At 41.8% G+C, this 27,597-nt stretch overlaps 1 protein-coding gene across 4 annotated transcripts in view; it reads left to right on the top strand.

The window, feature by feature from the left end:
- JAZF1 (JAZF zinc finger 1) overlaps positions 1 to 27,597 on the top strand; it is a 323,385-nt gene that overhangs the window by 183,356 nt on the left and 112,432 nt on the right. The window contains exons 1-2 of one of the 4 annotated variants that reach the window (XM_010855403.1): positions 7,888 to 8,989; positions 11,015 to 11,079. The exons of 2 other annotated variants lie outside the window; for them this stretch is intronic. The gene's annotated coding sequence lies outside the window, so the exon portion shown is untranslated. Of the gene's footprint in view, positions 1 to 7,887; positions 8,990 to 10,949; positions 11,080 to 27,597 lie in introns of those variants that run through there. One more of the 4 variants, XM_010855402.1, reaches the window with a different exon arrangement.

The following is a 27,597-nucleotide window of genomic DNA, read 5'->3' as shown; positions in this document are numbered from 1 at the left end:
CTTTATATTCTGCCCATGCTGAGTCTCCCTTTTTCCTATCATCAGTAATTAGAGGAACAACTGCAAAGGAAGCACAGTTTTGCAGCAGGGCCAGCACAGTCCCCACCAGGAAATACGCTCCACAAGGGCAGGGATACTTTCTGTCTCCCATAGCTGTGTCCCCAGCTCCCGGAACAGTGTCTGGCTCATAGTAGACTCTCAGTAAATGTTTATTAAATGAATGAGTATGAATTTGTATAAGGAACGAAGGAGGGAATAGATCATTGATTCTAGGGACACTTCTATGAGACACCAGGAGGCTCTACTTCCCACATGCATTGAGAGGGCTATGTGATAAAAATGGAGTGGAGGATGACTTTTATTCAGCATCCATATGGAGAACAGCATAAAGTATGCTAAACGTTGGCCATCGCTAGTTCTTCCACCGTAAACAACTGGACTGATGGACGAGATGATGATTTTCAGGCTCAGTAGGAGAACATCGAGGACGATAGGCAGGACAAAGTTGATTGCTGAGAGAAAAGAAACTTAGAGGTGATCCCCATGGTCATCTGGCTCACTGCAGGACGGTTTCCTTACTGCAGTTGAGTGACCTAGAACCCAAAGAGTGAGAACAGAGTTGGGGCAACTTGAGCTGCTGGAACCTGTAGCACAGGGGCCTGGAGATGAGGTATCAGTACAGAAAGGGGCCACAAAAGTCTGGATGAGGGTCCTTCCTGAGTCCACGGCCGAGGGTGGATATGTTCAGGGTAAGACTGTGTCTTACCAAAGGACAGCAGCTCCAGCCGTGAGAATGGAACATCCGCACCAGAGGTCAAGCAGTCCTGTAGGCATTGCATTCTAGCCAGCATGGAAACAGCAACCTGTTTCCCCCCTGGTCTTTTAACTGAGGCATCAGAAAGACTCACATTAGAAATAAGGACTTTGTCCTAGAGTATGACCAGCCCTAGAGACGCCCTAACTGCTCCTAAAATCAAGACTCTGTAAGCTCTTCAGAGGAGACAGTTTGGAGGTGAGTCCTGAAAAGTTGAAAGAACACTTTGGGCTTTCCATGGCCTTATTAAAGCATACGTGTAGGCCTACACAAGTTCAGCATGATCAGCCTGAAACTGAGCTACCTGCTAGAATAAAAATCAATAGTCTTCATAGAAACTAGGAAGATACATAATGTTTAATATACAATAAAAAATTACTAGACATGAAAAACACAGGAAAATCTTACCCTTAGACAAGGAAAAAATAACAAAAAAGCAATCAATAGACACCCTCCCTGAGATGGCTCAGATGTTGGATTTAGGAAACAAAGACATAGAAGCAGTCATTATAAATGTGTTCCAGAACAGAAAGGAAAAATATACTAAATAAGAGGTGGTTTTGAATGAAAACAAAATTAGTCTGGATGCTTTTTTTTTTTTTTTTAAAGAAATTCTCCTACCAGATTCTGAACCGCTTAATGAAAGCTTTCTTCCTCTTCTCACTTTCATTCCCACTCCAAAACCTCCCCTAATTCCCCCAAACCCTCACTCTTGCTGTTGCAGTTGGACTCATTTCTGCCAGATTATAGTCAGTCATAACCTCATTAAAAATGTTGTAATTGGCCAAGTGTGTACTGCCCTTCTATTTATTCTATACAAACAAGCCTGAAACATTTGACTTTTTTTAGTCTTTCTGAAAGCAGTGGTTTTGTGTGTGTGTGTATGTGTGTGTGAGAAACCACCTGTTTGTGGTCTTCTGAGAGCAGTCCTATTTATTACAGTACAAGACATGCTTTCCCATTTCCCTCCTTTGTCCACCAGATCTGAGGTTCTGCTGCGTGGCCCGGCCCCAGACTGGAGTTTGTGGCCTAATGCATGCTGTAAACATGTTGCATGCTGTCAGATCTCAAACACCAGACATTGTGCTACCATTTTCTTAGCCTAGGTTTTTATGAATGTCAGTTGAAACAAAGCCATGATGGCTGCCTGCCAAATTTCCCTTGTAATATCTGTAATCTGGTGTGCCTCGCTCACTGTGCTTTGCAAGAAGCATGTGCTCTCGGGAGACATTGGGAAGCCGGAAAGAGCCTTTATGTGACATTTTGGCTTGCTCCAACAGAATTAGCTTGTGCTACTGGCATAAAACACATGGTTGGAGAGGTGAGTCTCGGCAGAACTGCGCAATATGATTCTCTTCTTAGGTACCGGGCCTCCCTGCATAACTCACTTACCATTTACAGTTAAGGCAATCAGTATTTTAAAACAGACTGCTTATACAACTCAAATCATACCAGGGCATTTTTTAGTCTTTCTTATGTCTACCAGTCAGTATTTGTGACTGTTCTTTTTGTGCATCTTTTAAGTCCATTTCAAAGCAGCATTACATTTTTTTCAAAATCTTCAGACTTACTGATTGAAAGAGATTGAATGATAATTGAAACCATCTAGAAATAGTCTTAGATTTCCTCTTTTTCTCCCATTTGTAGGAATTCATTTCCTGGACTTTTTCCTAAGCAAGATATTTTCAGTATCTCCTACTGTGATATTTCCCTGTGGATCAGGGTCTCTAGTGCCCCCACTTCTTTGTGCCCTCTTCCTGGTACCACATTTACCTGGAGACCTCTAGAATCTCAGCCCTTCCTTTCTTACCTACCTTCATATTTGGGCTGGTTGTCAGATACCAGCTTCGAATTTACCAGTTTAGTTGAATTCCCTTCTCCCAGGGACCTTGCCCACTCATTGTCTCCAGTCTCAGCCTCGCTACCTGGGCTCGCTGCTGAGAACCACTAACGTGCCTTGCAGCACGGTGTGTCCCACCACAAACAGCCGTTCTAACCTCAGCTGGACCCGCAAGACAGTCCTCTAATGCTTTCAGCCCAAGTTAAAACCTTGCTAAACTTACCGTCATCTTGGTAAACGTGGCATTATCGACCCAGTGGACATGAATTTGAGCAAATTATGGGAGATAGTGAAGGACAGGGAAGCCTGGCATGCTGCAGTACATGGGCTTGCAAAGAGTCAGACGACTGAGTGACTGAACAACTAAACTTAACTACAGTCAGTTTCAAGTGTTTCCCTTTGTACCAGCGTTCCTAAAGGAATTCCCAGTCCCCTCCTTAGCAGATGATCTTAGTTCCTGTACTGAGAAGATAGAGACCATTTCTGCATCCTGTTTCAACTTCTCTTTTCCATCTCCACATTCATCTGGATTTTTCATCCATGTTCTATTCAGTCTTACTCTCCCTCGTGCAAAGCTGGCACCACAGCCTATACTCCACATCTGTCTCTCATCTCTGTGGCCTCAAACCTCTTAATGTCTGGCTTCATTTAGTCACACTTCATGTATCCTAAGATCTGCTCTATCCTAAGCATTCCCTGTCCATTTCTGTTTTCTTTTCATTGATAATATGGCGTCTTCCCTGAGACCTTCCCCTGTTTCGCCTACTGAGTTTGATGCCCTTGTCTGCTTTCTGTTTCTGAAACCCTTTCCTCCTCGTGCCCATTAACGTGTTCTATCCTGGTTCTTCTCCTGCCTCTTTGCCACACAGACAGATTTCTCCCTAAGTTTTGTCCCTTGTACTTTGCTGTTGCGTTGGTATTCACTCCATTCCTACAGTTTAGCTCTCACCTCTGTGGAAAGGACTTCTGACCCCCTAGTCCTAGGTCTCCTCCAGTTATCATTTCCACCTGCCCGTTGGTACCTGAGTGTTTGGTGCAGGTTCAACTCATCCAGTGCTGGACGCATTGTTTCACAACTCCCTCCAAAATGGCTTCTCTTTTTCGGGCTAGTAATGTTGTTTCGTGATACCTATTCATTCACTGGGCTCCCGTGGTGGCGCAGATGGTAAAGAATCTGCCCACAATGCACGAGACCTGGGTTTGATCCCCTGGAGAAGGGAATGGCAACCCACTCCAGTGTTGGAGTATTCTGTGAACAGAGGAACCTGGCGAGCTACAGTCCATGGGGTAGCAAAGAATCAGACACGACTGAGCACCTAACACACACACACCCACACCCACACACACCTACCCCTAGGAAGCTTAAAGTTTATTATTTTCCACCCATCGGTTTCCTCACTCCCATTTCCAAATAACCAGGTGCCAGATCTGTGCTGTCTGCATCCTCATGACCTTTTTGAACTGTTCCCCTGCTACTGTCCTTACGTGAAGCTCTTAACTCCCTGTTTTGGATTATCCTAAGAACTCACTATTCTCCCTGCCTGCCTCCACCCTGAGTACCAGCTGCCATCAGAAGATAGGTCAGAAGTATCAGTCATCAGCATCAGGTACAGAAACCTTCCATGCTTCGTTCTCAGCTTGCTGCATTCTCCTCTTTTCTCCACTCTTTCCTGGCCGTGAGAATTGTCCTCTTCAAGGCTGACTTTTAATGCTGCCTATTTTATGAAGGTTCCCCACGCTCCAGAAAGAACTGTTGAAACCTCTAAGGTCCATTTCCAAAATCATAGCATCAACATACTTTGCTGTGAACCTTGACTCATGAAGTTTAAATTTGTATACAAATGTATTTAAGATCAATAGCTGCTCTTTTCTCTCCCTAACTCCCCACCAGTCCTCCTACTCCAAAGTAACTAATGTTAATGTCATAGAAGGTATCCATCACATTCCTCCGAGGTGCAGACATGTATGCAGGGGTTTGGTTGTTGGTAACATTTGTTTTTATAAAACACAGAAGCCTGAGGACTTCCCTGGTGGTCCTAAGACTCCATGCTCCCAATGCAGGGGCCCCAGGTTTGATCCCTAGTCGGGAACTAGATCCCACATGCGGCAATGAAGACCCAGTGCAGCCAAATAAAATAAATCAATAAATATTTTTTTAATGAAAGCCTGAAATAAATAAATTATATAAATTGCCCACGTCTCTTCTTGATTTTCCATTTAACATCTTTCTGGGTCAAAGAGATAGCTCCATCTTATTCTTTTAGTACCTCCATAGAATTCTAAGATACAGATGTGTAACAGTTCAACTCTTCCACTACTGATTGGTGGACATCAGCTAGTTTCCAGATTTGTTTGCATGTGTTTGTGTTTTTGCCACTAATAACAGTGCTGCCACATGGATTAATCCCTGTTTATTCTACATGCCAAGAATTCTTTGCTTGTATTTCTTCATTAGTAGAACCTAAGTCGGATTGCCTCTTTCTGCTGCCAGTGGCTTCCTGTTACATGGAGTAAAAATGAGCCACTCCTCACTTGGCTCCAAGGCCTCTGTGATGGAGTACTCCCACCTCGCAGCCTCACCCCTCACCAGCACGGCTCCTGCTCCGTGAGATAGTCCTGCTCCCAGCTCTTGTCCCCCTTGGCCCCTCTGCTGGGACACACTCCCTCCCTTCAGAACTCGACACAGTTCTTACCCAGCCTCCCCCTTCAGGTGTTTGGTCAGATATCAGCTGCACAACAGGCCTTCCCTGGCCACCAACTGAAATAGTTCCCTGTCCGCCTGTCCCTGTGCCCTTAACTCTGCTTTCTTGTTCTTCGTGTCACTTGCCACCACCTTAAATCACAGTTTAATGAATTGCTTTGTTGTTGGTACCTGCCTCCCCCTGGAGAATGGGAGCTCCCTGGAGGCAGGGACTTTGTCTTGGTCATCACTTTGTCGTCAGCTTCCGGAATAGGACCTGTTACATCATAGGTGGTCAGTGAATGTGTCTTGAATAAGTGTGTGTCTAACAGTCATAGTTTTAATGTGTGTATCTTACATTGTCCTCCCAGTACATGTTTTATTCATCTGTTTCTTGCCTCTTCACACCTGACTGCATGATAAGTACTTTGCCTATGGTATGAGATGAGATCAAGGGACTGTTGTGCATGGTGGCGAATTTTTAACATAAGGGATGACCTTGGAGATACCCCTCCACCCGCTGCCATACACATTTACAAAATGACTCAAGGCACTACACCTCTCTTATTTCATTTGGAAATTCAGATCGCTGGCAGTAATCTACTTGATTTATCGTTTTCCCCTTATGTGCAGCACCTCGGAGTTAATTAAGAAAGCCATGAATCTTCCCTCCGTTGCTCTTGCGCACTCCCCTTTGCTGGATGTTCTCATATTGCTGAGACTGTTGATTTGGGACTCAAGTTGAAACATTACTTAATTTTCTCACATTGAGGTTCATTATGCTGCGCCTAAAGACTAGTCTTGCCTTTGAAGGCCCCTTCACTGGCAAGCTTTAAAATAGCTTCATGTTCCCAGTTTCTAAATAACTTGTTCTCATTTCCGCTACCATAGCCAAGACCTTGTCTGCTGGCTCCCTGTAGTGCAGCTGGGTCAGCCCCACGTCCCCAGAAAGACCTCGCCATCCTCACAGAGTAGACACCCAGCTCTGGTCCATGCGGAGGTTGTTTCCAGCAATAGCAATGCAGACTTAGAGAGGACAGCCATCCAGCCGGGCCCCTAAACACCAAAAAGGACCATCCATCCTGAATAAGAGAACACAGACAAATCATGAGAAAGCATCAGCCTTATGTCCTTAAAAGACCAAAGCTAATTTTATTGAAATTATCGTGTTAAGGAAGAATGAAATGTGTAACACAGGAAATTACTTCCCTTGGCTCATCATTTTCAGCATAGATTAGCTTCTCAGAGTCGGGCAACTATTGTGTACAGGGCACGGGGCAGTGCACTTAACTCTGACATTTGTAGTCTCACAATGACCTTGCCTCACAGCTCTACTCTCCCTTGTACCCCTAAGAAAATGAATTCCCAGGGAGGCTGTGGGACTTTTTAGTGCCTTGGACTCCTCTAGTTAGCTGGCAAAGCTGATGGACTATTTCCCAAAATTGTGTTTTTAAGTTCATAAGCTAAAATATATAATATTGCAAAGAAAACCAATTATATTCAAATGTAGATGTCAACATATTAAAATTATGAACTTGTGATATGGTAACTTGTGCTTCTTAAGGCCTTAAATAAGAAAGCTTGCCTCTTGAGAAATCTGTATGCTGCTCAGGAAGCAACAGTTAGAACTGGATATGGAACAACAGACTTGTTCCAAATAGGAAAAGGAGTACGTCAAGGCTGTATATTGTCACCATACTTATTATATGCAGAGTACATCATGAGAAATGCAGGGCTGGATGAAGCACAAGTTGGAATCAAGATTGCCGGGAGAAATATCAATAACCTCAGATATGCAGATGACACCACCCTTATGGCAGAAAGTGAAGAGGAACTAAAAAGCCTCTTGATGAAAGTGAAAGAGAGTGAAAAAGTTGGCTTAAAGCTCAACATTCAGAAAACAAAGATCATGGCATCCAGTCCCATCACTTCATGGCAAAATAGATGGGAAAACAGTGGAAACAGTAGCAGACTTTATTTTCAGGGGCTCCAGAATCACTGCAGATGGTGACTGTAGCCATGAAATTAAAAGACGCTTACTCCTTGGAAGAAAAGTTATGACCAACCTAGACAGCATATTAAAAAGCAGAGACATTACTTTGCCAACAAAGGTCTGTCTAGTCAAGGGTATGGTTTTTCCATAGTCATGTATGGATGTGAGAGTTGGACTAGAAAGAAAGCTGAGCGCTGAAGAATTGATGCTTTTGAACTGTGGTGTTGGAGAAGACTCTTGAGAGTCCCTTAGACTGCAAGGAGATCCGACCAGTCCATCCTAAAGGAAATCAGTCCTGACTATTCATTGGAAAGACTGATGCCGAAGCTGAAACTCCAATATTTTGGCCACCTGATGGGAAGAGCTGACTCATTTGAAAAGACCCTGATGCTGGGAAAGATTGAAGGCAGGAGGAGAAGGGAACGATAGAGAATGAGATGGTTGGATGGCATCACTGACTCAGACATGAGTTTGAGTAAACTCTGGAAGTTGGTGATGGACAGGGAGGCCTGGCATGCTGCAGTCCATGGGGTCACAAAGAGTCAGACCCAACTGAGCGACTGAACTGACTGACTGAAGAGAGCTTAGGCACTGGGTGACTAGTTTACATAATTTCAAGTTAGTGATAAGTATAAACTGTATTTTGAGATACGTGTTACAATTATACTGTGATATAAAAATATCTTGGACGACTTTGGATGTAAAATCATAGATTCTGCAAAGATACCATGATTAGTCACTTCTGTTCATAATGGAAAGAAATGCTGTGTTTCAGTTAAGTTAGTGAAACATATTCTTTTTATCCAAGATCTCCTGAGTTCTATCCATGGCTCCTTTAGGTCCACTGACCCCAGGTTAAGAACATCTCAGATAGTTGTCACTGTTACTAAGTAGCTTTTAGAGGCGAGCTTGCACCCAAAATGATGCACTTCCAACGTCTGCTTTTTCTTGTACATCATGGTGCCTACCCCAATACTATTACCTTGCATTTCTAAAGAATTTCATGTATTTTACTCCTCATGCTGCCTTGTGAGGTAGGTCATGGCACAAATGATAAGAATTAAAATGTATATAATAGAAGTTTTTTTACAAGAAACTTTCACAAGTAATTCAAAGTAGTCTCATTTCTTCTGGAATTATACATTTACTCCATTGAGCCATGATTCTATTACAAAAATTGCTCTGACCTAATTTTTTACAGGGGTCAGAGAAATTCAATGACTTTCCCACATTCACACAGCTAGTACATGACAGACTCAGGGTTTGACCTCCCAGATCTCTTTGTCCTGTAGTCTTATTCTTCATGATTACCTGGATACCATAGTAAAAAGATGTCAGACAGTTTCTGTCAAAAAACTACATGGAATTCACGCAGTTCCAGGATAAGGCCCATGTCTCCTCATTTCCAGCTGTTTTGTCTTGCTTCACACACATTGCATCTAAAAACTTAATACTCAAAAAAAAAAAAAAAAAAAACCAACAATAAAAAAGCCGACAGCTCAGAATTTACTCACATAGAGCTCTTCAATTGGACACGCAAACCATGTGCAGTTACCAGACTTGAATAATTTAAATGCTGGCTTGTATTTTATGTCATTGTTTCCAGGTGCTGGTAAAATCCAAACCACAAGCAAGGAGGATTTTTCATTCTACCCCGAGCAGGTGGTAATTTAATCTCTGGTCATTGCAGTCCTGACTCTCCTTCCTTCCTTGATGCCAGTTAGTACCTTTTGCTTGACAATCAGTTCACTCTGCACCGTTCCATTGCTCAGGCCGTAAACGTGATGTCAGACAAGCAGAATGATTTTCAGAGAAGCCTTCCCTGAGCGTCCACCTTTCCGTGATGACTGAAATTTCCGTGCACATTAAGGTGACAACACGGGCCCATGTAATTCACAGGTGATGGGGCCAGTGTACAATCAGTTCTTGCCAACCTTCTCTCCTCTAATGAGATACGATCCAGCATGCCAAGACCACAAATTGAATCCGGCTTTTGGAGTTGTCCCTGCCTTCTCAGCAGTGTCTTGTACATGTTGTCTTGACTGTGCCTGGCTTAGCCAACTGAATTTTTTTATTTCAGGTTGAGAGGTTAGCAACTGTCAATACTCAGTCCTCTTGAAAAACCACACTCGCAGCAGAACAAATTGCATGACCATCCCATTATGTCAGATGCTATCCAAGTTTGTCTTTTGCCCAAACTCAGGTTAGCTGGAAAGGATAATTGGTGTCATTGTCCCTACAACCAGAGAAGGAACACGCAGTGTTCTTTGGCAGTGTGTGTCAACTGCACGTGCCTCTGTGCTTTTGTCTTCCAGGAAAAATAGAATCCATTGTTGGTGCAAAGCTGATTTATTTTTTTCATTGTCATTATTAGGGCAGATTCATCTGGAGCAAATAAGCCGGCAAGTTGCTTTGACTTGTTCTTCATTGTGCCCATGCACACATGCCTCTTTCATTCATTGCCCATTTTATCATTGTGTTCAACACCAGCCACAGTAGTGATGCACAGTTCTCTTGGGCCAAACAAGTATGATGGAAAGCTGGTTTCTGTATCACATTCATCTTTGCTAGATGGCAGCCATATTTTTGAAAACTCAAAGCTGGAATGCTTTTAATTAATAAAGGCACATTACTCTCTTAGCTCATTTACCCTTTAAAAAATGTTATGATCTTTGACATAGATTTCTCTAGGACTAAGGCATCAAGTCTTATTTTCTAGAGTTTTAAAGGGGCATGCACATACTTACGTATAATATCAAAGTCAAAGAAATCTTAATTTTAACCTGAAAAACTATTGTAAACCCTTCATTTTCTCCCCATAGGTCACGCAGCATTCTTATAGCCCCTAAAAGATATTGAATAGAAAAGATAGGTCCTCATTCTAGAATTCCACCTGATATGCCTTCAAAATAACAAGAGCTTTGCCCATGGCTGTCATCTCTTCCCATCCGTTAATAAGTGTATTATGTGAACTGTGAGTTGTGGATCATTCTGTTACGTATAAACTGATACTGTTTATAGTAATGCAAATCAATCAGGAATTTCATGTGGACTTCCATTAAATTTCCATTTAATCGTATCTGGTTTCTTTTGTTCAACGTGTACTTTTGAGATTCATCCATGCTATGAATGAATGAATTAATCTGTTTTTGCTCTCTGTATAGTTTTCCATTTTATGGATTACTAAACTTATCCATTCTCTTGTTGATGGTCTTTGGCTATTACAAGTAGAGAGTCGTCAGCATTCTCATACCAGTCTTTTTGTGGTTACAGCATTCTCTTTGGTGTATTTCTAGAAGTGGAATTGCTGATGTATGTAGTATGTATTATTAAGCTGTTAGAAACAGCCAAACAGTTTTTACTGGCAGTTGAACCACACCGCTCTCCCACAGGCTAGGAAGGAGCCTTCAGTTGCTTCGTGTACTCATCAACACTGTACTGTCATCCGCATCAGGTTTAGTTTTAGTCATTCTTCTGGTTGTCTGGTGGTATTGAGAGCAACTTATCTTTGGTCCTTGGTACCTCTTTATTTTTGGTGTATGAAAACGCTAAAATAAGAATAAGAATTAAAAATAGAAATAGCACTTAGATTTCATCAACAAACTGCTTTTATCTTTCAAGTGTTTATCTATATGTTCAAAAAATTAGACTTTTTAAAATTTTGCTTTGTCACTTATGTTTTTCCAGATTGCTGTGCAATAATAAGGTAGTTTAAAAACACTCTGGCTGATTTGCATCCACAAAAATGGCTGGTAAGAAGACTTTAGTCCATCTCTTTACAAATAAAAGTGAGAGTCTGTTGAATCCATGCCTTTACCGCTATAAGAAGGGGTGGGCAGTCAGAAAACTATGAGAAGGGGATCAGTGTATTCTGTCTTCTCCACCTGGACCCAAGCAGAGAACCCTCTAGGTGTGTCTGAGCTCTTCCCGCCAAAATCTTGGGGAGGGATGTGGCCAGTGCGGGGGAACCTGTAGTGTCTCCGCCACTGCTGTCTCCCAGAGCCTCATATACATCTTCTTCTGCTAGTGGTTTTAACCCACTGCCCAAAGCCATGCTTCAGGAGGGCTCAACTATGTCAGGTTTTTCTTTGAAAACGTGAGAACAGCTTTTCATTCCTGAGAGTAAAAACAGTGTGCCTAAGTATACAGAGGTACATAATAAAAGTGTAAAGAAGTGCACGGCACAGCGAACTATGAAAACCAGGATCACAGTTGTCTCTGGAGGCAGGGGTACCATGGAGGGAGTAGAGAATGGGCTTCATCTGGGTTGGTAGCATTTTATTTCTTAAACTGGAGGTGTGTTTACCAGTTTTTGTTTCAGTGTTCTTTAAACCATTTTGAAATCTTAATGTTGCAGTCAATACATTCTTGTTGTTAATGATTTACATACCAATGAATGGTATAAAAGAGAAGTGAAACATCATTTACATGTCCACCACCATACACAGCTGCTGCTGCTGCTAAGTCGCTTCAGTCGTGTCCGTGCGACCCCATAGACGGCAGCCCACCAGGCTCCCCCGTCCCTGGGATTCTCCAGGCAAGAACACTGGAGTGGGTTGCCATTTCCTTCTCCAATGCATGAAAGTGAAAAGTGAAAGTGAAGTCGCTAAGTCGTGTCTGACTCGTAGCGACCCCATGGACTGCAGCCTACCAGGCTCCTCCGTCCATGGGATTTTCCAGGCAAGAGTACTGGAGTGGGGTGCCATCGCCTTCTCTGACCATACACAGCATTCCACACCATACAAGGATTTTGGCCCATGTTCTTCCAGGATTTTGTATATTCTACTTATTAATGTATAAATATTTCCACAGTGAAATTTGTGTTTACATGTACACACATATAAAGAGTGTAATATATAAATGGACCATACTCTATACTCCATTTTTATATCCTTCCCTTTTTAAATAAATTTCATTGTAGAAATAATTATATATTAATAAATGTAGCTATAGATTATCATTAAAGTGGGTATGTTCAGTTCAGTCGCTCAGTCGTGTCCGACTCCTTGCGACCCCACGAATCACAGCACGCCAGGCCTCCCTGTCCATCACCAACTCCCAGAGTTCACTCAAACTCACGTCCATCGAGTCAGTGATGCCATCCAGCCATCTCATCCTCTGTCGTCCCCTCTTCTTCCTGCCCCCAGTTCCTCCCAGCATCAGTCTTTTCCAATGACTCAACTCTTCGAATGAGGTGGCCAAAGTATTGGAGTTTCCACTTTAGCATCATTACTTCCAAAAAACACCCAGGGCTGATCTCCCTTATAATGGACTAGTTGGCTCTCCTTGCAGCCCAAGGGACCCTCAAGAGTCTTCTCCAACACCACAGTTCAAAAGCATCAATTCTTCAGGGCTCAATTTTCTTCACAGTGGGTATGTATTAATCTACATATAGGTTTACTCTGCTGATAAGTCACTTCAGTCGTGTCCGACTCTGTGCGACCCCATAATTAGCAGCCCACCAGGCTCCCCTGTCTCTGGGATTCTCCAGGCAAGAACACTGGAGTTGGTTGCCATTTCTTTCTCCAATGCATGAAAGTGAAAAGTGAAAATGAGGTCGCTCAGTCGCGTCCCACTCTTTGTGACCCCATGGACTGCAGCCCACCAGGCTCCTCCGTCCATGGGATTTTCCAGGAAAGAGTACTGGAGTGGGGTGCCATACTCTAAATTTATGTAAACCAGGCCTTTCTTAATGAACATTTAGTTAGTTTTCTTTCTTTTTTTGTTGTTGTTAATGCATAAACAGTATAGCAATGAACAGCCAGAATTTACATCTTTTGCACACTACTGTAGTTATTCCCTTAGGATGAATGTCCGTCAGGAGAACTGCTGAGTCTGAAGATGTGTACAACTGAAATTTTGATAAATTTTCAGCAAAACCTCCTCTAGAAATGTGTTCCAGCGTAGGATGCTAAGAGTCTGTTCTACCCTTCCTTATCTTCAATGGGAATTAGAATTTTTTATGAATCTTTGCCAGCTTAAATATCTTAACCACCTAAAAGCATATTCTGTTGTTATAATTTTCATCTGTTTGATTCAGTATCTTAATAAAGTAATACTTTTGTAAAGAGAAAAAAAATTATCTTAGTGGAAGCTTAGTAAAATAAACAAGATAATAAACCTTAGCTTTCTTCACCCAAAGTTAACCACAGTTAGTATTTCTGGGTATTTTCTTCCAGTTTTTGTTTCTTGTGCATATTTTTCCAGAATCATACCATACATAGAATTATGTCTCTACTTTTCCCGCTTACGTTTATTTTGGACATTTTTAGTCTCTAAATATTTTTTGAAACAATCATTTGGCAGCACTACTACCTAGAATTTATTCATCCATTTCCTGTGTTGGACCATTGGATGGTCTTATATTTTTCAGTGCTGTGAATGATGCCATGATTACATCTGACTTGTTTCTAGAATGGGATTCAAGACTGAACACTTTACAGTTTACCGATACAGTAAATTATCAGTAAATTACTGATAACTTTACTTTATAATCAGTAAATTACTGATAAAATTATTTCCATAAAGGATATAGTCATTTTGATCCTTACCAGTAGTGAACGAGAATGTTTCACTATTTCCTTGCTGGCATTAAGGATTATCATAAAAAACTTCTGCCAATTTAATATTAAGGAAAACATGGCAGATGGTATTGATGAATGACTAGTGTGATAGCTCCCTGTTTTTCATGTAATAGGGCCATGGTACAGTCAGAAAAGGGCTGGGTCTTTTCAACACATGAAGGAAGTATAAAATTTCCAAGTTGTCTTCTGGAATCCCTTCCAAAAGGCTACTGAATATGAGATCCAGCTTGGAAGCCAAGATTTATAGCCCCAGACCCCACTGAACAATGAACAAATCATTCATATACATTATAGAGTCCCTTGTTTGAAACTGAATGACTGGATAAATGTTTGGTTCCTGAGGGGTAAAAATCCTCCAGTGTTTAGACTTGTTCCTTCTTTCTCCCTGTTTGTGATCAGTCTGTGAAACTCCCACAGGTTCTAGAAGAATAGGGAACCAGAGGGTAGAAAGGAGAGAAGAAGTATGCTGCCAGGTCTCTGGCCCTCTTGTCTTTTTAACAGCCTCTCTCTCCCACCAGCTTCCCACTTCCCTCCCATCCTCTCAAAAAGAGCAGAAGTCTAACGTGAGAGGCTAAATAAGAAATGTTAATTGGGCCTATTCAGATCTCTGTTTGGGATTGATATAGAACTTGACTAGCCCAGCTCCTTAGAATTGTGCAATCTATACCATCTTGCAGTTAACCTGGGTGTCCCGGCCCATTTTCTTCTCTTCTCTGAACTTAAGCAGCTGGAAGTTTAAGCTGCTACCTCATCTTCACTGCTCGCACTGCTTCCCAAGATACGAGATCAGAATCCCAGACCCCGAAAGGCATTAAGAGAGGACTTTCCAGGCAGGGTACCACGGGAAGGTCAGACAGTCAGGATCATCCCTTGAGAGTTTCCGAAGAATTTTGTTTATTCAAAAGCTTCGACTCATATAAAAGCGTGAAAATAACCCTGCCTTTCCCACCAGAGAGATTTGGCCACCACTAACGATCGTGGCAGACTATTATCCTGCTTCTCCTCTGTATTTACAGAGGCTCAGAGAAGGGATAATGCATTTTATGGATTTCATCTCATTACAGGCCTGGCCACATTCCATATGTCATGGGTGCCCTTGCCTTCTAGGAGTCTTTCCTCCCTCCTCCCCCACCCCACCCACCCCGCTGCCGCCCACGAACATAACCGTGTCCAGGGTCAGCTTGAATTGTGTTTTTCTCACTTGTGACAGGAATAGAATTTTGCATCTCACTCTCCACCTCCATCCATTGCCAAACCACCTCGATTCCCTCATCACCACTTCAATCTGCACAAAGTGAGGTTTCATTACTGTATTTGCAATAAAAATACTATAAATCATGTAAGGCTGCTGTAAGAAAGAGTGGGTGGGGATTACACTCTCTTCCCAAGTTAAACTCAAACCCAGCATCTGTACAAGGTACCTTCTCGGAAGAGCCTGGCATTGTGTTTGTCATGCCCTTCCATGTAGAGTTCCTGAGTGTACTGTATAGTGTTAATGTGTTGAATACTTTTTCTTTTAGCCAATCTTCTAGAACTGAAAAGTGATGCCAGCATGCTGCTCATAAAGCGTTAGCTTTTCCTGATTACATTTTCATGTTTTGCAATTGCAGGGGAAGGAGAATTTAGATCCATCCAGTAGCTTTCCAATTGGAAATACATGACAAACTGCAGAAACATATGTGTCCAAGCGACATGTCACTTGACAGTTCATATTTTCCTGTCCCATCTTGTTTTAGTGTGTGCAGTGGCCGCACTGGTCATGTGTTTTTATTCATGCAGTCATATCTTTATACTCTGCCGCCTGACTTGTTCTAGGGATGGAACAAGACGAACTTCAGAAGTTAAATTCAAACAAGATGTGAGGGAATGAATTTCTTTTAGGGATAAGAGAGGAATGCCTTCTAGTCAGGAAGGATTTATGATTTTTGGCTTTGTTTTCCTTTCTTTTTTCATTAGTCTTTAGACTTACCAAATTCAAATGTGCTCATGATTTATAAAATACAATGATCTTTGCTTTATTGTCAGGAGTAAAGATCAAGAAGGGTTAATCAGCCTGCATATACTAAATATACTCACAGGTACTCTAAAAAGATGTGTCATGTAGAAATATAACATTTTTTAAACAGATACACTTGCCTCTTCTTGTAGTCAGATTTGGGGGAAATTTAAGGATGTTTTGATTCATGGCCCTTATTCATCTTAAGCAGTAGTTTTGAGATGTCAGAAGACTTGAATGATAGGCATTTATGTGTATTAACATTAGCTATAAGGAAAACATATGTATCTATGCTGTGTGGGACAATTGGCGATAAGAATAAACATGTTCAGATCTTCCCTGAATGCCAGTCACCAAGTTCTCCTTTATCTTAGACTTTGCATAGAGAACGGATGCATTTTTATTAGATGCCTGACATTTTGTTTACTTATTTGTGTTATAAAAAAAATCATAGAGCCAAGTTATCTTCGGTGTACAGTAATGTGAAAAAATAAGAAATGCAACAATTTGGTACTGTCAAAGAGTTTTGATCTTTGCTTGGATTTAGTGCTGAAGAGCAGTATGTACATATTTTAACCTTTGAGTCTGATATGTACTGAAATGTGCAGTGTCAGTGGCCTGTAAATGAAACCCTGTAGCTGTCACAGCTGTCTTGGCTTCTTCTGAAAAATCTGCAGTGCCTTTCTTGTCGTTCTCATGCTGATAGTGTTAGAAAAAAGAAACACATGCGAACATAGTCCACACACTCACAGACAGATTCCATGATAAATTCCAGACCACAAGATACACTGGGAAAGCCTCCCTCTTTCCTTTTTTTTTTTTTTTTTTAATGAATTTTCTTGAGATTAGCTTCAGCATTTTAGCCAGTATTTTAAGGACTAACAGACTTATGAGTTACCATCATTGGCATCTGAATGTGACCCAACCAGCCATGTAAGTAGGATCCGTGATCACCAGAAGAGGTTGGTTCCTTTTTCCTTTGGTTTCTTTAGTCATCTCCTACTTAGCTCCTTTAAATTTTTTTTTTTTAGCAAGCTGTGTAGACCATTAAAGAAAACCTGGATTTCTCAGTTATTAAGGAAATCCTAGAATAAGCTTTAAAAATGGTGGACGAGAGCAGAATCATTTATTTCCTACCCTTCTGGCACAATACTTGATGTGTATTTCTTTCCATGTTTTGTGTCCCATTCTAATTTTATAGGCATTTATGAAAGGTTGTCATCGAGACACACATTTAACTGTGTTATTTTGTGAGCATTTTTTCCATGTTGCTTCATCTTCAAAATTACTAATTTTTTTTAATGATCACGTACTATTTCATAGGGTAGAATTCACAGAAACATGCCATCCATTTTGTCATGAGGACTGCTTACAAGCTCTCATGATTATAAATTACGCTGAAGCAGACTTTCATTGTGCCAGTATTCCCTTTTAGATTATTTTCATATGACCTTTTCTCAGAAGGGGATGCTGTTTGCCAGTGAGTCTCCAACTTCTGTCCCAGTGTGCATATTTGCATGATTATCTTCATTACACATTCCCAAGGGAAAACTTAGATTTCTGCTAAACCCCAAAACATTTCAGGGAGGAGTCTCTAGGTCAGTGGTCCCCAACCTTTTTAGGCACCAGGGACTGGTTTTGTGGAAGACAGTTTTTCCACGGACCAGGGAGAGGGATGGTTTCGGGATGATTCAAGCACATTTCATTTATTGTGCACTTCATTTGCATTATTATTACATCAGCTCCAATTCAGGTCATCAGGCATTAGATCCTGGAGGCTGGGGTCCCCTGGTCTGGGTGAAGCCCTACAGAAATCTGCATTTGCCATCACTGTTTTATGTGTACGTGAGTAACGTGTTCATGTGTAGGCATTATTCTCCACTTAAACAATGTTTACAAGAAAGTACTGTTCGCATGAGGCTGACTTAAACCTACTTCATTTTGTTAAAAATGGAGTCATTTACAAACACTAGTCCAGATACTATCACTTGTAGGATTGTTTATGACACATTTGAAACCTGTGCAAGATCCAGGATTGACAGCCACCGACACGCCACCCTTTTCACTTAATAGGAGTAACTGAAGGAACCAGGGACAGGCAATTCAGAATTTAAAATGAAATACAGAACAAGTGTTTTCTCCTCCAAAAATGAGCTCTGATCCTCTTAATAGGTAGAAACACACAGTCACCAAGATGTAGTGTTTCAAATTTGGGGTTAATTGAAATTTAGCTGTGATAGAGAGAAAGGTGATTATTTTTATACTCCTAAAATTCTCATTGATGTAACCAATGAAACTAAGTTTGCAAAATGCCATATCTGAGAATATTTTGTTGCTGTTCAGTTGCTAAGTCATGTCCAACTCTTTGTGACCCCATGGACTGTAGCACATCAGGCTCCTCTGTCCTTCATTACTTCCCAGAGTTTGCTCAAATTCATGTCTATGATGCTATCTAACCATCTCATCCTCTGCTACCCACTCCTCCTCTTGCCTTCGATCTTTCCCAGCATCAGGATCTTTTTGAATGAGTTGGCACTTTGAATCAGGTGGCCAGAGTATTGGAGCTTTGGCATCAGCATCAGTTCTTCCAATGAATATTCAGATTGATTTCCTTTAGAATGGACTGGTTTAATCTCCTTGGAGTCCAAGGGACTCTCAAGAGTCTTGACCAGCACCACAGTTTGAAAGCATTAATTCTTCAGTGCTCAGCCTTCTTGTATGGTCCAACTCTCACATCTGTACATGACTACTGGAAAAATCATAGCTTTGACTATACTTATCTTTGTTGACTAAGTGATGTGTCTGCTTTTTAATATGCTGTCTAGGTTTGTCATAGCTTTCCAAGGAGCAGGTGTCTTTTAATTTCATGACTGCTGTCACCATCTACAGTGATTTTGAAGCCCAAGAAAATAAAATCTGTCACTGTTTCCACTTTTCCCCTTTCTATTTGCCATGAAGTGATGGGACCAGATGCTATGATCTTGATTTTTTTTATATTGAGTTTTAAGCCAACTTTTTCACTCTCCTCTTTCACCCTCATCAAGAGGCTCTTTAGTTCCTCTTCACTTTCTGCCATTAGAGTGGTATCATCTGCATATATGAGGTTGTTGATTTCTCCCAACATTCTTGATTCCAGCTTGTGCTTTATCCAGCCCAGCATTTCACATGATGTACTCTGAATATAAGTTAAATAAGCAGAGTGACAAATATACAGCCTTGTCATACACCTTTCCCAATTTGGAACCAGTCTGTTGTTCTTGCCTGGTTCTGACTGTTATTCATCTTGACCCACATACAAGTTTCTCAGGAGACAGGTAAGGTGATCTGGTATTCCCATTTCTAGGAAAGCTCCACTCCAGTACTTGTGCCTGGAAAACCCCATGGATGAAGGAGCCTGGAAGGCTGCAGTCCATGGGGTCGCTGAGAGTCAGACACGACTGAGCGACTTCACTTTGACTTTTCACTTTCATGCATTGGAGAAGGAAATGGCAACCCACTCCAGTGTTCTTGCCTGGAGAATCCCAGGGACAGGGGAGCCTGGTGGGCTACCGTCTGTGGGGTCACACAGCGTCAGACACGACTTGAAGTGACTTAGCAGCAGCGGAAAAGCTCCACAGTTTGTTGTGATCCACACAGCCAAAACCTAGTCAGTGAACTAGAAGTAAATGTTTTTCTGGAACTCCCTTACATTTTCTATGATCCAATGAATGTTGGCAATTTAGTCTCTGGTTCCTCTGCCTTTTTTAAAGCCAGCTTATACATCTGGAACTTCTCAGTTCACATGCTGCTGAAGCCTAGCTTGAAGGATTTTGACCATAACCTTACTAGCCTGTGAAATGAGCACAGTTATATGGTCATTTGAACATTCTTTGGCATTGCCGTTCTTTGGGATTGAAATGAAAACTGACCTTTTCCAGTTTTGTCCACTGCTGAGTTTTCCAAATTTGCTGATGTATAGAGTGCAGCACTTTAATAGCATCGTCTTTTAGGATTTTAAATAGCTCAGCAGGAATACCATCACTTCTATTAGCTTTGTTCATAGAAATGCTTCCTAAGGCCCACTTGACTTCACACTCCAGGATGTCTGGCTCTAGTGTGGTTATCCAGATCTTTAAGACCTTTCTTGTATGAGAATATATTCCCCAGAAAAACTGCAGTCTTTACTGTGTTCACCGTGATTTACAAAAACTCAACCCCAAAGAATCCCACTTCAAAGCATGATGTACTTTGGAATTTGAATTCCCAGTTCTGAAAACTTCACTGTGCTTCAGTTTGCTAGGTTTATTAAATTTAAAAAGTGAATGCTAACCCTGTACAGTGATGTTTTTAAAAAGATGGCGGAGAGAATCATTTATGTTCACCTTTGAGGAACTTTAGCCTATTGGTTTAAAGGGGACAGGAAAGATTTGCTTTTTATTCCAGATAGGCGTATGTAGGATTATTCCACAACCAGGGCCAAAGTTCAAATTCTTTACAATATTAGGGGAAATTCTCTCTTCAGCATGTTACTGTTTTAAAAAACAACTGCCTTTCTGGCTGATTAAAAGTGATTTTAACTCTAGTGGTAAATGCCACAATGAAGACAGCAGATAGGGAAGCGCTTGCTTGTCTATTTGCTTTCACCCTAAGCCTGGCCATTAAAGGTAATTAATTTATGGCCTGGCAAAGCCTGCTGCCTTCTTCCGTGGATTTGTTAGTTCTGCATGCAGGATGGGATTCCAAATATAACTTGTATCCACCAGTTCTGATCCCTTTGGTTTCCCTTGTCCCTTGGAGATTTCAGGATTAGTATGAAAGCCTTCTGTTTTTAGAAAAGCAAGTCTTGACTCTGGATTGGGGAAGGTTGTGAACCACTTAGTCATCAGAGCCAGTTGGATTCTTAATATGTGAGGCTCTGGGCCTCATGGTAATTCTCCAGATACCTCCATGAACACTCTCACCCTTTTCTAATATAGGGTCAACAAAGTTAAGCACATTCACAATCAGAAAATGTTCAAGAAAAATTATTTGATACTTCTTACTGCCACGTATGGAGAAGGGAATGGCAACCCACTCCAATATTCTTGCCTGGAAAATTCCATGGACAGAGGAGCCTGGCAGGCTACGTCTATGGGATCACAAAGAGTTGGACACAGCTGAAATGAGTTAGCACACACACACACATTGCCACATATTTCCTTTTCTGTGCCACTTGTCTCGTATCTGGTAAATTCTCAATAAGTGGGACAGTCCATTTTTGTGGTAAATCAAGTTTTGGGACATGAATTCCTGAAGACTGTCAGGAATTCATATCAACCAGAAGTTGATGTACGGAAAGCAGGAAGGTTTACAATTATTATTTAAATATTCTATCATTATGGCTGAGATTCTGCCTTCATTTTATAAATGAAACTGAAGCTGAAAAGCTCACCAGTAGTGAGCTGAGATTTGAACTTGGGTTTTTCACACCGACCCAGCACAGCATTCTGCTTCTGGGTGATTACAGTAAATCTTTGGTACCCATGATGGAAAGATCCTGCAAGCATCCTGAATCTTTAGATTCTTAAATCACATCATCCAGGCTTACAATTAAAGTACAGCATTCCCCCGGCTCAGGCTCCTACTGGGGTTTTAATAGCATTTCCTTGTTCTATATAAAATGTCTAATGGACACGTCCATATCAAAGATCCAAGCCAGCATTCCAGTCTTTTTATCCAAGAGTGAATTCTTCTGTAATCATGCAATAACCCATCTTTCCTGCCATCATTAGCTCTCACAGTCAGCTTTCTTTGTAGGGAATATTTTCCTGAAAAGTAAAGTGTTTAATGTCATCACCAGCATTCCTGAGCATGTGTCTGGTGACAGACTAAAAACAGTTTCTCTCAGTTATGAGGTGGTTCAGGGCAGTCACTGGGGCCAAGTCACTCCTGTGCTGCTCACTTTCACGTACCAGCCTCGGACAGCAGTCAGAATTGAGAGTCCCGCCTCAGCTGGTTATATCACACATACAAGTCACCACATGTAACTTCTCCATGGGAGACAGTAGAGCTGAATGACTAAGAACACCTCTGGGGACAGACTTGGTTTCAAATTTCATCTCTCCCTCTAATGTGCTGTGTAGCCTTGGTCAAGTTACTTAACCTCTCTGTGGCTTAGTTTTCCTCATCTGTTAAACAGGGGTCATAATAGCTATCCTGTGGGCCGTTGTAAATACTGATAGATAATGCATGGAAGCATCTAGAACAGTGCCTGGAGTATATCAATAGTAAGCACTATATAATTGATAGTTGGCATTTTTTCCTCTCAGTTTCCCACAGAAGACAGTCCTCCAATGCCAGGTTTCTGTTCTGATGAAGAGGTTTTAGCCACACAGTTGACTGCTCCATTGCCTTCTCTCTCATGCTCCCGTTGTGATGCCCTAATTTTTCGCCAGCTGTCTTTTGCCTGTCATCCTTCTTTGTGATTCCTCTGGTTCTCAGCTGTGCCTGTTATCCGTTCTTCCTGCCTTCAGGATCTCCCAGGGACTCACCCCTGATGATTTCTTCCTTTTCTGCTTACTTGCCACCAGTGCTCACCTCCCAGCAGACTTTTCTGCCAGGTCATGAGCAGGGGGAACAGTTTGAGGTGAAAAGGTGCTGATAGCCTCCCAGGTCTCTCCTGAAAGCCCAGCTTTCTCCTTCCAGAGTTCACTCTCGTGCAGCTGTACTTTCTACCAGGCTTCTCAGAGATTCATTCTGCAGATCGCCAACCCACGATTGTTAGGGCAGCCAGAGCAGCCTCAGCTCTCTCTGCTGCCCAGGATGTGCGCACAGTAAGGCTGGCGTGCACCTCAGGCCACAGTATAACTTCTTTGTGTGCTGCAGACCACACCGGCAAAGCCCACCTGAAACCGTTGAGCCTACCAGTCCTTGTCACGTTTAGTATCGGGCCCCTTCCAAGTTTCATGCTGTTCATCATAGGTTATCCCCAAATGACTATAATGTACAGAAACGTCATAAGCAAGATAAGTGCAGCAACCTCCCCCCGCCCCCGCCCCCACTGCCCAGAAAGGAGCAATACACAGGCTAAAAATTAGCATGTAAAACCAGAGGTTCTCTCCCCAGAGAAGTAAATAGCCACTGCTGGACTTTCGGGGTACTTTCAGTCATGTGGCTTAAAAGAGATGCATGGATTGTTAACTATATAATAATCTCCAATGAAGAGGCTGTTGAGTTAAATAAATGTGAATCTAATGAACCTAATTTAGGTTCTGAAATTTGTTTTCTTTTTTCTTGTTAGAAAGTTGCTCACAGATGTATGCCTTTTCTGAAGAGAAGAATTGAGGGATTCAAATGCATTTTTAGCTGAATAAAGTAGATGATGAGGTTATAGTATTTGCACTCCAACCCCACTTTGGACCCTCCTTACATTCCAGCACTGATTGGAGTCATCTGGCCTTATCATCTGTAAAATACAAATAATATATGCCTATAAATGTTAAGTACTTTATGGGAGACAAAAACTAGAAAATGAGGTCCATATGCTTAGGAAGGATGACATCCATGGAAACTTAAATAAAATGCAAAGTAGGGCATTGTGCCTAGTAGCTCAAATGGTCGGTGCTATGACTTCAAAGGAATTGAAGTCATCAGTGAAGCTTCATGAAGAGGGAGAAGTAAGTTGGGCTTTGCAGTATACATAGAAGTTGGCCAGCTAGTGAGGAAAGAGAATAATATTCCATGTAAAAGGAATGGAAGAATAAATGGCTGAGGGATTTCCTGAGATTTGTCCAGAAGACCCTGAGTATGACTACAAAGTATCCGAAACATCTCAATTAAAACCTTAACTCTACAGTTTAGTTTGTGGCAGTTAGGTTAAATTATAACCTCAGAGCCACAATTTTCTCACCTGTATCATGAGGATAATAAATGAAAACGAATACGTCTATGTAGTTGTGAACACTCGATCGCCATCTCCCCAAATGTTTGCTGGTGTCATTTGTATTACTGCTACAGTCACTCTTCTGCCACCACTCTTTCACTTTTCCTGTTACTGCTTTTACAGTCCTGTTTCTGTCAACACTACACTGATTCCTAGGAGCAAGTTGCAACTCAGTTCTTTGCTCAATTCTCTCCCCCAACCCACCCTATCATCGTCCATTCCCCCTTCTCTCCCAAAATTATTTGTGAGGAGACCTGACTTAGACACAGCAGGGTGGGTCTGTCTGATGCAGGCCGGACTGAAAAATCAAATTCTAAGATTCGGTGCAAATGGAAAACATTTGACATTATTCACAAGTTGTGGTGAATAATGGGTCACATGGATCTGGACCCTCAGGTTCACAACAAGAGAGTATTGGAGAACCTAGGCTGGGCTGCGGGCTCCAGAGAGCTGTTGGCAGCTGGGCTGTGGGTTCCACGAGAGCTGTTGGCAGGGTGGCATCAGATGGGCTATACGATCTAGCCTCCGGGTGGTGGAACGACACCCTGCGTGCACACCGGGCCGACCTGACGGTGGCAGTTGTATCTGATAGCCCTGTTGTCACCCTTCCTTCTTTCTCCTGAACTTGGAGCTGGTTCTAGGGCATTTCAAAAAATGTTTTTTATCTACTTGCTTTAGAAGGCACTTCTTCCCTTACAACATTCGAACTGCTCTTTAACAGAAACTAAGCATCAGCCACCTTGATGTGTATTTTAAGCTTTTTCTTGTAGAACTATCCTGAATATCAAATTCATCCTTTCAGAACATCAAGAAATGTGAAAGTATATCAAACTGGTAAAACTCATGCATTATTTCTTAAATATGCCTATATGCCATTGCAGAGCAATGAATCTGTAAAGAATAAGAGGAGTAGATACATATGAGTAGATTAAGAAAGGTGACCCCCATTCCTTGCACCTGCTCCGTGTGATAAATAATAATAATTTCCAATTCTCATTCCTGATATATTAGGCCACTCTCAAGGTTTCTGTGTGATGACCTATCCTCTCATTCCTTATTTCACTGACCATGGTCTCCTGCTGCACAGATACGTAGGACTTGTCTGGCGGGTGTGTTAGATACATGTTTTATTGCTGTATCTGGAGGTCTGGAATATTTTACATGCTATTCTTAGAATTTTCAATTAGCAAATTTTAATTAACTAATTGAGGTTTCTTATTAAGAAGCTTTTATGATTTGTCGTAGTAGTCTAGCTGTGTGTGCACCCTATTCTATTAAGAAGCCATTAAATTCTTAGAAGCAGCCTGTGAATTCATTAATCTTACTGCATAATTGCGATAGTCTGGGTATAGAGCACGAGTATTTTTAAGGTAGTGTCTTAAAATATGAGGCTCTTCTAGATGGTAGGACATTACAACAATAGAGCCGGGCTAGGGAAGAAAATATAGTACTCCACATAACCTGAAGCACCCCATTTGGATTTATTTTTGAGTCAGTTTTTATTCATCCATTTTTTATACAACTATATCCAATGTTCTGGAAATTTACAACACTTTATACCAGCGTCATGACTTGAAATCCTGCAGAAGCATCCCTATAAAACAAACAAGCCTAAGATGTTGCTTCTTCCAAGACCACCTTGAGCATCATTCCTTGTGTCACCATTTCTTAGAAAATAAAAAAGCACAAAATGGGTTTATTTTTTACATAAAACAAGTAAGCACTAAAAACCACTTTTACAGTGCCATGTGAAGCCTAGTATTTAGGATACAAAATCTAGAAATTTTAGGAGTAAATATGGCCAACTGATTCAGGTCCTAACCTGTGTTCCTGAAGGTCACAGGAGGAGTGCCTTGAGGATTTAAATACAGTTCACTTACCCAGGAGATTCAGAGATTTGTGTGTCAGATGCAAGCAGACCTTTACACCTAGATGGGCAGGGAGGAAAAAATCAAACTCAGGACAGAACAGAACTGAATCATCAGCACACACTTGCCATCCACAGATGGCTTAATTTCTATTAAAACTCAAAAGCGAGATTTGCCATTGTTCTTGTACAGCTTTGACTCTGTGGGATCTCAGATAAATAAAGCTGGCTTAAAATTCAACATTCAGAAAACTAAGATCATTGCATCTGGTCCCATCACTTCATGGCAAACAGATGGGGAAACAATGGAAACAGTGAGAGACTTTATTTTGGGGGGCTCCAAAATCACTGCAGATGGTGACTGCAGCCATGAAATTAAAAGACACTTGCTCCTTGGAAGAAAAGCTATGCATGTTAAAAAGTAGAGACATTACTTTGCCAACGAAGGTCCATCTAGTCAAAGCTATGGTTTTTCCAGTGGTCATGTATGGATGTGAGAGTTGGACTAGAAAGAAAGTTGAGCACCGAAGAATTGATGCTTTTGAACTGTGGTGTTGAATAAGACTCTTGAGCATCCCTTGGACTGCAAGGAAATCCAACCAGTCCATCCTAAAGGAAATCAGTCCTGAATATTCTTGGAAGGACTGATGCTGAAGCTGAAACTCCAATACTTTGGCGACCTGATGTGAAGAACTGACTCATTTGAAAAGACCCTGGTGCTGGGAAAAATTGAGGGTGGGAGGAGAAGGGGACGATAGAGGATGAGATGGTTGGATGGCATCACCAACTCAATGGACATGAGTTTGCGTAAACTCTGGAAGTGGGTGATAGGGAGGCCTGGTACACTGCAGTCCATGGGGTCGCAAAAAGTTGGACACAACTGATCAACTGAGCTGGATTTATAAGGTACAAGAGCACAGTCACAGCCATATTAATATGTTACCCACCCTGATAGCATTCCATTTTAAATTATTTTTTGAATGCCTGAATCATAACCCCAAAGATCTTGATCTCGGTAGGGATCTTGGGACACATGACAGAATCAGTGAGAGAAATGATAGAGTTGGAAGACACCTTGTTTTACATGATTTACTGGTGGTGTGCTCTCAAGGGAATGCCAAAGGTAGTGAGTAGATCCAGATGCAGACCGTGTTAGTAGAGCACCTTCTACACTGGATTTCATGGCAACTCTCAGAGCCAGATAAAGGTTCTAGTCCTTGCTCAGTGCCTTTAAGATCTGCTGCACCTGATTCAAGGCCTTTCTTGGTCCATCCACGCTACATGCACTTGCCCCGTCAGAACACAAGTTCTTCTGCTCATTCTTCCAGTGCTCCATTAGTTCCCCAAATAGGCGAGCATGTCCCAAAATGAGGTCTTCACTCATCCCATGAGATACTCTTCAGAAGAAAGATTTTATGGTCAAGCAAGTTTGGAAAATGGTGTATGTTGTAGTTACTTATTCATAATGCAAGCTTGAAAGGTTCACAACGTAAATTTTAAAACTCTGAGAATTTTTTTTCATTAAAGATACCTGATTAGCCTTGTTAGCCTAGGGGCTTCCCACATATTTGACTATAGAATGGTTTCTGCTGCTGCTAAGTCGCTTCAGTCGTGTCCGACTCTGTGCAACCCCGTAGACAGCAGCCCACCAGGCCTCCCATCCCTGGGATTCTCCAGGCAAGAACACTGGAGTGGGCTGCCATTTCCTTCTCCAATGCATGAAAGCGAAAAGTGAAAGGGAAGTCGCTCAGTCGTGTCCGACTCTAGCAATCCCATGGACTGCAGCCTACCAGGCTCCTCCGTCCACGGGATTTTCTAGGCAAAAGTACTGGAGTGGGGTGCCGGGAGTGCTAAATTAAGGCAACATCATTCCTAGTCGTGGCTTCAAGTGTTAGTACCATTTCCAGCTGACATTTTCATGTA

The sequence above is a fragment of the Bison bison genome, unplaced genomic scaffold (genome assembly GCF_000754665.1).
Source record: "Bison bison bison isolate TAMUID 2011002044 unplaced genomic scaffold, Bison_UMD1.0 scf7180017864364, whole genome shotgun sequence".
Taxonomy (NCBI): Eukaryota; Metazoa; Chordata; class Mammalia; order Artiodactyla; family Bovidae; genus Bison; species Bison bison.
This window is presented reverse-complemented; position numbering and strand designations above follow the sequence as displayed.